Source organism: Lepidothrix coronata, unplaced genomic scaffold (assembly GCF_001604755.1).
Source record: "Lepidothrix coronata isolate B3197 unplaced genomic scaffold, Lepidothrix_coronata-1.0 Scaffold75, whole genome shotgun sequence".
Lineage (NCBI taxonomy): Eukaryota > Metazoa > Chordata > Aves > Passeriformes > Pipridae > Lepidothrix > Lepidothrix coronata.
The window spans coordinates 879,800-890,042 of NW_016690255.1; positions in this window are offsets into that span (position 1 = coordinate 879,800).

Sequence of the window (10,243 nt, forward strand, 5' to 3'; positions counted from 1 at the left end):
TAGTGCAATTGTATAAAGCAGCCCTTTGCAGAGCTCTCTATGAAAATAACCGGTAAAAATATCACGCTGCATGCTTCCCTTTATCAGGTGGAAAATTCTTTTTAACGTCCTTCTAGAGAAAGGTAACAGATAAGTAGCAAACGTTCTCACAGTTGTTATAAAGGGGGATGTGTCAGTCTATAAATCAATAGCTGGCTCGATGCCACTCGCTTCTGAATGGAAACTGGCTATTTTTACAGAGTTCTGCTCACAGCAGCCGAGCATCAATGCTAACTAATGTGTAGCTATTAGGGAAAAACCGAGCGTGACAACACAAATCATGGAGCCCCTGATGAAGATCTCTGCACATGGCTGCTTCTTCTAATCACCAGCAGAATTTAATGAGACACCTGCAGTTTATAGACACTCTTGCTCCAACATAAATTGCCCTGAGAGCACGAAGTCTTCTTTTAAAAAATATTCTTTAGAAAACCATAAATGACAAAGAGTTCATTGTCACTAATAACATACTCAGTATTAATTTATAATGATAGGAAACCACAGTCACTCATACATAACCTGCAGTAGATCTAAATATTAAGTCAAAGGCTGTTAAGATCTCCTAATTAGCAGTTTTCCACCATTTAGGCTTTCATTAATAAAACAGTGCTAGAGACCTTGGAATTGACCCCTTGCAATGCAGCAAAAACACTAATTGTTCATAAATCTGACCCATATCAGGTAAAGGAGAGGACTGAATGCCTCCTGTGGGTGTCTATGTAGGAACAAGCTCAAGCAGGTTGGGATTCCTCCTCTGCTTGAAACTGTAATGACATCCAGCTGACCGTAGCCACAAATTCTCCTGCCTCACCTTCCACTTCCATTGCAGTGAGCGGGAAGCTTGAACTGCCAAAAAAGAGAGGCAGTTCATTAGAATGCCAGAAAGGATAAAAGTTAACCACACCTTGTCGTACCTTATCACATGTGCAGAGAGGAGGCAATAAAGCCCCTTGTTTTCTAATCAGCAACACGTTCTTTGCTGCATGGCAGAGGGAACAGAGAATGGCATCTGCTAAAAAAGAAAACAAAACCAGCTCCTCTGAATCAGTGGACTCAGTGAGTGAGAAAAGTCTTGTTGCTGGGAATTAGGATGCTGTCATCCACCAAGTCAGCAGCCGTAAATCAGTGGCATGAATTGCTATATCTGTGGGACACCCCAGGGCTTTATTGTCTTGAACCAGAACATGTGGCCACAGCACAGAAGCTATCAAACTCTCTTCAGTAGGTGCACAGGCTTCCCAGGAATTCTGCTAGGAGCTGTTTTGTTACCATTGATAACAGCATTTTGACTTGTTAACATCCGTGATGGACACTTGAGGATCTTTGGTGTAATTTTGTCACAACCTGCAAGTATCTGAGAGTTACTTTAAGAGTTTCCTTCGAAAGGCCCTCAGAAATTGTTAGCACATTATAAATTGTGATCCCTGCTTACACAAGCCTGCTGCTTGTAGGAGGAAAAAGATTTGTGGCATTAGTTAGTGGAACAGCATTTATTGGCAGCATTGAAAAAAGTAATGGAGATTTCATTCTGCTCCTCTTTGGTGTCAAATACTATCTATTTGTCAGTGGCACCGTCTCCAACATTTCATACCCTTTTCCCTCTGTGGACAATAGCTGCATTTCATACTGTGCCAGCTGGTGTAAATAGACACATCTCCAGTGAAGCTGGGGATTTTTACACAGTCTGTGGACCTGGCACTGAACATCTTAAGCTGGCTGTGCAGTTGCATCAGTTATCAAATGGGACATGTCAAAGAGCAACTCTGAGTCAGACATAATAGCTGTCTAACAGCCCTGCTATCAGGAAAGCCACAAATGCTCTCACAGAAACAGTTCTGGTAGAACTGATAAGTATCTTTAACAATATGTTCCTTATGGAAAAGAAGGGCAGCACATTTTTATTCCTCTCACATTATTCAGAGACTTTTCTCATCATCAGAACAAGAAAATGTCAGAATAGGTTTATTTGAAAAATGATTTTCTAATAAAGTAAATGGAACCTTCTTATCTAACGGGAGTGAAAGAGAATAATGTTAATGGAATTTTCATTAAAGAAAACTTCTTTGCAAAATAGTACAGACCATTGGGAGAGAAAAATTAGCAGTCAGATCCTCACTGGCTGCAATCTGGCGTTGTTCTAGTGACAGACTAGCATCTCATCTAGTGTCACAAGTGAAATTACACAGTCAGGTTGTGCACTGAGACATGCATTTGTTATGCACTACCTCGTACTTGTTTTTTGTTACCTCAGGACAGAGAAGTAAATTCATTTTTATTAATGAGAAATATGCAGGTGACATCTAACAGTGAACTTCTCAAGGGTTTGGCCTTCCTTAAAAATCAAACCAAAAATAGCCTAAAAAAATACACATTTCAGGCATTAATCAATCCTTAGTGTTTCAAAACCTCATTCTTATAGCCTACGTGAGTTTTTACATGCTCAGTTCTTGTAAACACAAGGTCATTTTTTATCACCTACACCACAGGGGCCAACTAGTGGACCCCCTTCACCACCACAGCTGAGTCTGCAGCTGTCTAACAAGTTAGCTGTGTTACAGCCTGGGCTACTTTGGTAAACAAGTTCCCAGTCAAGTTCTAAAAGATTCAACAAACATCATACCTCTAAATTATACGAAGGTAACGTTGATTTGATTTCCCCCCCCCACATTTTAGTATTTCCTCATGCTTGAATTGCCTGTTGCTGCCACAGCCCTCAGGACAGAGAGAATCCCACAAACAATAATGCACTCACCTTAAAGCAATACTGCTACAAAGCAGAGCTTTGCTACTATTAATTGTTTTCCAGGTATTTCAAACAGCCCTCATTCATCACAATATTTAGGCATAGAAAGGACTAGTCAGTTACACGGTTATTTGGGTTATTAGTAGTCACAGGGAGCCAGGTACACTGGAGGTGGATACTCCAACTAAATACTTACATCTGCCAGCACAAGTATCTTTTAACTTTGGCTTGAACTGCCATGCTGAAGGACACAAGATGCTTGGAGGAAAGGTAAGAACAAAACCTTGAGTTTTGGGATAGCATTTTCATTGCGAAGCTGCCAGCATTACCATGCCTTGCATTGCCACCCTGGGCTGGCATCCTGCCTGCTCAGTAAAGCACACAGAAGCCCAAGCTAGTGCTGGTGTTGGCACCTCTAAAGCACCAACTATGTCCGTGGTCTGCAGCACTGGAAAGGAATCAAGTGGTGGGTATCTCCATGGAGTTCTCTGTGCCTTTCTCCTCTGCTCCTTTTGGAAGTGGGGAAGAGGACTCTGAGCAAAGCCTCTGCTAGAGCTGCAGAGACCGGAGGTGAGGTAGACAAGGCAGCTCAGGCACCCAAGGCAGCCTCCCTGGGGTCAGGAACAGGCTTAGTGCAGGCTCATTTCCTTTCCACTGTGGGCTGTAAAGGTGAGACAGCACTTGGCAGTGTTCCAGAGGGAAGCAGGTGATGAAATGTGTTGAAACACATCCGAAGTGGGCACAAATGGAGAAACAGGTGAATAAACATCAAATAGAGAATACAGAGAACAGAAACCCTTTTTTCTATCAGTCAAATCACGGCTGGGGGGCCCAGACTAATTAAATTAAGAAACTCAGAATGCCTAAGAGACGCAAGAAAAATCTGAAACTTAGCAGGAAATCTGTTCAGAGTGAAGCCACTGAGTGAGCTGGTGACAGAAATTATTCCAAGGTGTGGAGCAGAGCCAGGGAAAAAAGAAAACAGTCAGCCAGACACTACAGAAGACTCTGGGGATAAATTACTCTCAAGAAGTGCAGTGCTTCTTAGGATTCAATTTGAGGGTACTTAAATATTATTTCTAGTGTAAAACCTCCACAGCCAGCTGCTTGGGAATGTTTTTAGCAACTCTTTAAGGACTGAGAAATACCAATTAATCAAAGAAAATATTTTTTGGGGAAAAAAATGGTATCTGCTTTGACAAATATCCATAGCAGTATAAAAATGGCACTGAACTAGTGTATTTTTTTTAAGTTATCTTCTAGGCTTAATGTCTAGAATCTGTTGTTCTGTGGCTGCTCAGCAAAAGGAGCAGTCCTTCAAATGCCAAAATTTTCATACCTAGGAATAGCCCCAAGTTTTGATCTGCCTCAAAGGATACCACCCCACAGTTTCCAAAACACTTTTGCAGAACAGGCATTGTAGAAGTCCCAACTCAGATAATGATTTTCAGAGAACAGACTCACCATTTGGTAACTGGAGACTTTGACCAAAAGGGGACTTTGAGATAAAGAACTCTCCATAACATTTGGGATTCCTCTGTCGCTGTGAATGACATCACTAATCTGCATAAAACAAACTCCCAATTTTAGTGTCACTCTTTAAGGCATTTACAAATACGTGAATGCCCTCCATTAACAGAGAGTTTATTAGCTTGAAAGTATTTTTTACTAAACAAAATCTTCACATTTTTCAGTACTGAGATCAAAGCATAAGCAATTCCTATAAACATTTTATTTGAACCAGCATTAGAAACCAATTTGGCATTTGTTGTATCATTTGTCCCATTCTTATGCAAAAGCCTCCTATTCTGTTTTGTATATAATTTTATTTTGATTAGTGTAATTTTGGTTGCAACTAATCACACACATTAAAAATCAGCTAGCTTTGAATAAGCCTTTATAAAAATCTCGACACTCTCTGCTGCTCATTCTTGATGTCTGATGCATTAATGCGCACCTGATTTAAAATGCATAGTACAGATACAAAGTGCTAATTACAGTGAATCAAACTGCAATCAAGCTTTTCATGGCTCTGCAGTGCGTGGTGTGGCATTTACCAGCTGTAGCTCAGGCCACATATAAGCCTTTGTTCCTTAATTTATTCCCAGCGACCGGCTTCCTTGGGAGCGGGGCAGGAGGCTTACTATGTTCCCTGGGAGCAAATGCCACTGCAAGACCATATGAACTCAAAACTTGACATCTAGTTTCCCATCAACCTGGTTCTGAAACGACCCCTCAAGACAAGTACATCCTCCCCTCCAAAAACTCATCAGGCCATTTTATTTTTAAAGGATTTTCCAAAATTGAGTCAGTAACTTTTTTTTTTTTAGAGCTACAATTAGATATGGACCATATTTGCAGATTCAGAACCTTTTTATTCCCCAGCGTACTAGGGAAGCACTCTGTAGGCTTTGAATTCAGCCTGTGATTTCCCCAGAGCAGCCAACACAGCTCTGTAAAGCTACGCCCAGAAGCAATTGCTAGATCAGATACTTAATTTGTACTTGACAATGTTCAACTCATACACACAGTAGGTGGGTGGGAGAATTTGATGGCTTTCAGATTGTGTGGAGCAAAGGAAGAAATAGACTTTGTATTTGGTGTGAAAATGATTAATCTCTCTTATATTCTTTTCAGTTACAGCATGGATGTGGAGCGAGAGAGACTTAGATTTTAATCTTTTTACTGAAGTAAAATAATTAAAAGGGTTTCACAAACTCATTTATTTCCACATGAAATATTCTATTTCAGGAATACTTGAAAAAGTGTTTCAGAAGTTAGCAGTTTAAAGCAAGCAGCTGCATACTGATAACAGGCACTTTAGATCACAGGAATCCACTCGGCAAAGGAACAAATTTTTCTTTCTAATTTGGAAAAAAACCCTACTGGCTAGAGTGCTAGCTTGAAATTAAAACACGGATCTGCTTATTTTGCAAGAGAAATAGTACAAAAATGGGTAGAAAGATCTGCAGCTCCTTTAGTATCACACAAATGATAATTTATTGTAAAGAGAAAAGCTACTGAATTCTTTCTCCTCTAATTACTATTAATTTGTGACATATGGACAGAAGATGTGCTGCCTTTGATGTGGCCATTTTAAATACTGGTTTTATGCTTGTTGTCAAAGTTATTGTCACAAAGAGTGATTGCAGTGGGTTACAGGTGCTCCCTGCTCTCGCTGCAGCCCCCCCACCCCGAGCAGTCTTGAGTGGTGTCTGTCTGCCAGTCTCAGACTGGAGACCTTACCACCCAAAACATCTAATGCAATGAGTGCTTGTAATGACTTGTTTCCCATGTAATAGCTTGTTCTTGTACCTTATCCCCTGACAGCTCAGGTTTACCAAATGATATCAATGTTTAAATGGAAAATGTGATTGGGAGAACTGCTGATGACTTACGAGTCAGTTTGATCAAACCATTTTTCTGTCCTTGGACTTGATAAGCACGAAGACAGTAAAATCCTAGCAGCATTTGTATTTGGTGTTCATCTAGAACAATTTACTGAATCATAGAATTATCTCAGTCTGATATTTGGGGTCACCGAGGGGTTTTCTCTGGGCAAAAGAGTCAAGCAGATCATCTCTCGGTTGGGCTCCTTGATGGCCCATCAAGATCAAAACAGCTTCTCTCTGCTGTGAGAATTTTTCACCCACAGATGTCTACTGTAGCATGTGGGACCATGATTTTCTTGGCAACTTTTCAAAATTGGGCTTTCCCAAAATTATTTCCATACTTACTCAATAGTTGGATGTTTAGAGTTTTGCAGACTTGGAGCAAAATATCTGCAAGGGAATTCAGGGTTCAGAAAGTCACACCCACATTATCAGTATTTTAATTTGCCCCAAACTCATACTTAAACCCAGGAGGAATCATTAAATATTGTAATCTTCTGTAGATCACAGGCTTTCATAGAGTTACCCTTTGTTGAGGCCCCCAAAATGTTTGTTTGATTACTCATTTCTTCCATGTGAGATTTGATTGTTGATTTGAAGACATCCAGACATGGAAAGCCCTCCGTTTCTCTTCGTGGTTTGTTCCAGTGGCTAATCACTCTCACTTAATTCTCTATTAAGTCTGCCTGATGCTGGCTTCCAGCCATCTATTCTTCCAATGTCTTTCTCATGAAGTAAGACAGTGTCGGGTAAGTCAGGGTCGGTTAGCGTGCTATGTCCACTCAAGGAAAATGCTCTGCAAGAATGGTTGCTGGCATTTTTAATTAAAAAACTCTTTGAATATTTATATAAATGAATTGAAATAAAATAACCCCCCCACACCATGAATTAATGTCTTATGCAGCATTTTAAAAGGCATTGAGTGCTATGCAAGTGTATGGTTTTATTTTATTGTTTCTCTAGGCAGGTATTATTGAGAACTGGCAAAATAAAAAAAAACAAACCTATGTATTTGTTCTTCTGCTATAACGAACATCCGCATTCTTGTCTACCTCAAGTGCCTGTTTATGAAGTTAGAGAAATGCACCACTTAAGGAGTAGGACAGAACAGTACTAAAAACTCAAAAGAAATTTCAGATAGCAATCTGGCTAACTAAAGAGAACGAAATGAAACTCAAAGCTTCACCTCTCTCTAACAAAGCTCGTAAGAAAAAATCTTAAAGACCCAGCTATAGCATTCAATAGCTATATCTTCATTAGAAAGATGTTTTTTCTCTGCCAACTCTACCCTGAAATCAGGATGGACAGAGAAAATGAGGCCTCAGATACTCAGAAGAAATAGGAATTACTCAAAAATATTAAACATACAGCAGAGAGAAGAAAGTCTGAGTCTGCATCAGTTGAAACCAATGGAAGTTTTGCTCTCAGTGCTAACGCTTTACTGCTTTGATCAAAATATTTCTGCTACACAGTTCCCTCAGATTCAAGAACTGTTAATGTCACCCCCTCTGTCAATGTCCCTTTGTAGGGATGGGTCCGTTGGTCTTCCGTTTACAGGCTGGGTTTGGAAGGATGGCAGCATAAAGACATACTGAAAACCTGAGAAAATCCACCAAACTAGAAGCCCACAGAGATGCAAAATCAGGCTGAGAGCCCAGGGGCAAGAGCAGCAAAAATAAAAATAGTTTTTTAAAATGCCCAAACAACTTGCAAAGAACTACTCTAGAAAGTTTCTATCATCTTTTTAATCCAAGTTTCAAAGACCCCTGCAAGACAAACAAGTCAAGATTTATTTTAACAATTGAGACAATGGTTTAACTTGTTGTTGTTCTCCACCACAAAAGAACAACACTGCACTTAACGAATCATTGTGAATGAATCAATTACACAATTACCATTAGTGCAGTTGTCCAATTATGCTTTTTCGCAGAGCTAAAGGGAATCAAAGCCAATCCATGTACATTAATGTGCTGCACCTTTTCTGCAGGATGCTCTGGCATTGCATTAAGTGCTATTTCTAAAGACTGCCTGCAGCCAATTTAAATTCTGCTTGGGTTGAATAAAGGAAAGATAATGTTACTTCAGCCTCTCAGAGTCATCTGGGTTCTGGTTTGATCATATTTCAGAAATATTTATATGCTTCCCATACATACTGTAAGAGTATTTTGGTAACATAAAGTTCCCCTTTCTAAGGTCATTTATTTTAGTTTTGATGCAGCCATGCTGATGAATGGGAGACAAAGGGGCATGAGAACTTACTTTCCCATTTAATCACAAACTCTAAGCAATAAAATATTCTCCCCAAGTACTAAGCATAATTTGGGGCCAAATCTTACATACGGAAAACTGACTGCTTGCAGGGCTCCTGCTCAGTGTCAGTCATGGATCCACCTTCTCTGTGTTTTCTTAGCCTTTGTGCCTTCCATTGGACTGTTTTGTACTCATTGGGCAGTTCTGGGAACCAAGCTGTGCAGTCAGCACAGCCATCACAAACATTCTTGTTAGATGGCTTCTGTGTCAGCAGTAGCTCTGGCAGGGATGGGGAGGGGTTTTTTGTATGTCACCCTGTCTTGGGATGCTAGAGGATCAGTTTCCAGATGCATAACTGGAGGAACATATTTTTTGGCAGTTATCACAGATTATTGTGCACAAAAGGATGTAGGAGCTGGAAGAAAGATAGTGGTGCAGTCAGGGGAGGAATGTCATCCATCTGAAATCAACAGCACATTCTCTCAACCTTGCACGCTGGAAAAGCTGCTGCTCTGAAAGACAGCTCTCAAGGTGCCTCTTTCAAAGGTCCCTTCAAAGTAAATCTTGGAAGAGTAAATAATTGGAAAACTTCTTTGTACTCCCTGGATGTTTGCTTGGGCTGCTACAAATGTGGAAGCCAAGGCAGGGGTAAGAAAACACTGATTAGTGACAGAGATTTCTACCTGGGAAACTAAGAAAACATCAGACTGGAATAAGACTGTGGGAGAGAGTAAGTCTAGTGGGAGAAGCTGGCACTGTCTGATTTTCTGGGACACACCGGCCTGCTCAGAAATAGATTTCTGGTATGTACTCATAGACAGAATTATCCGGTCCCTGGCCCAGGAGGGAATAATTTCCATGCAACTCATGTAGTGCCATCAACCAAACTGCATAAACACTTCAAGCCTGAGATGGAGAAGCAGAGCTATGGGTGCCAGGGCATCACAAGAGGCATCTGGCTGGTTAGAATGTGGGTACCAAGGAGTATCAGCACCTTAGAGCAAAGAGTTTGCATTCAAAGACCATTTCCGTTAAGATCTTTTCAGCCGTTGTATAAAGGGGCTGTGGGAAGCACTGGATTGCTCAAAAATGACACAGTCCGAGGACGGGAGCACAGCAGGCACCTGCCTGCTGCAGCTGCTGACTCCAGAGCACTGGGCAAACACAAGCTGGAACAGGGAACCATGTTCAAGTGTGAGCGGGGACAGAAGAGAGGGTGTTGCTGTCCAACCAGGGCTGCAGCCAGATCATCGTGCCTAGAGCCCTGCCATCCCGGGGATGTCTGCCCACAAGTGATGATAGTTCTGGTGTTGCTCAGCTGGGCTGACACTCCTGGCCAGGGGGATGCTGGCAGGAACAGAGACCCTGGAGCAGGGACACCCTTAGGGACTGCAGCCTTGGGTGACCCACACGGGAACAGAGCAGGAGGAAAAGCAGCAAACAGCAAAGAGCAGTAAAACATCATCACAAATGGGAGTTTGCAGCTTTGTGAGACAGCACATTGTAAGCACAACCAAGAAGCAACAGAAGTTGGTGCAGAAAGGACAAGGATGAAAAAGACGTGAGCAAATATATGAGCTGAATACCTATGCTCACAGCTTTGTTTTAAGTCAAAATAATCTTTTCCCCCAAGAAAAAATGTTAGACAGAAAAGGCAAAAGAAATCTAGTGTGTATGGATATGAATGAAATACCTCAATCTCAAAAGACCAAAATGGGAAAAATAAAGCTTATTTCGACTCTGGATAGATTTCCTTTTCAAAAGACACCTGGCTTGGACATTCTGAATGCATTTAGTCACATCTCTCCTATTAAGCAAG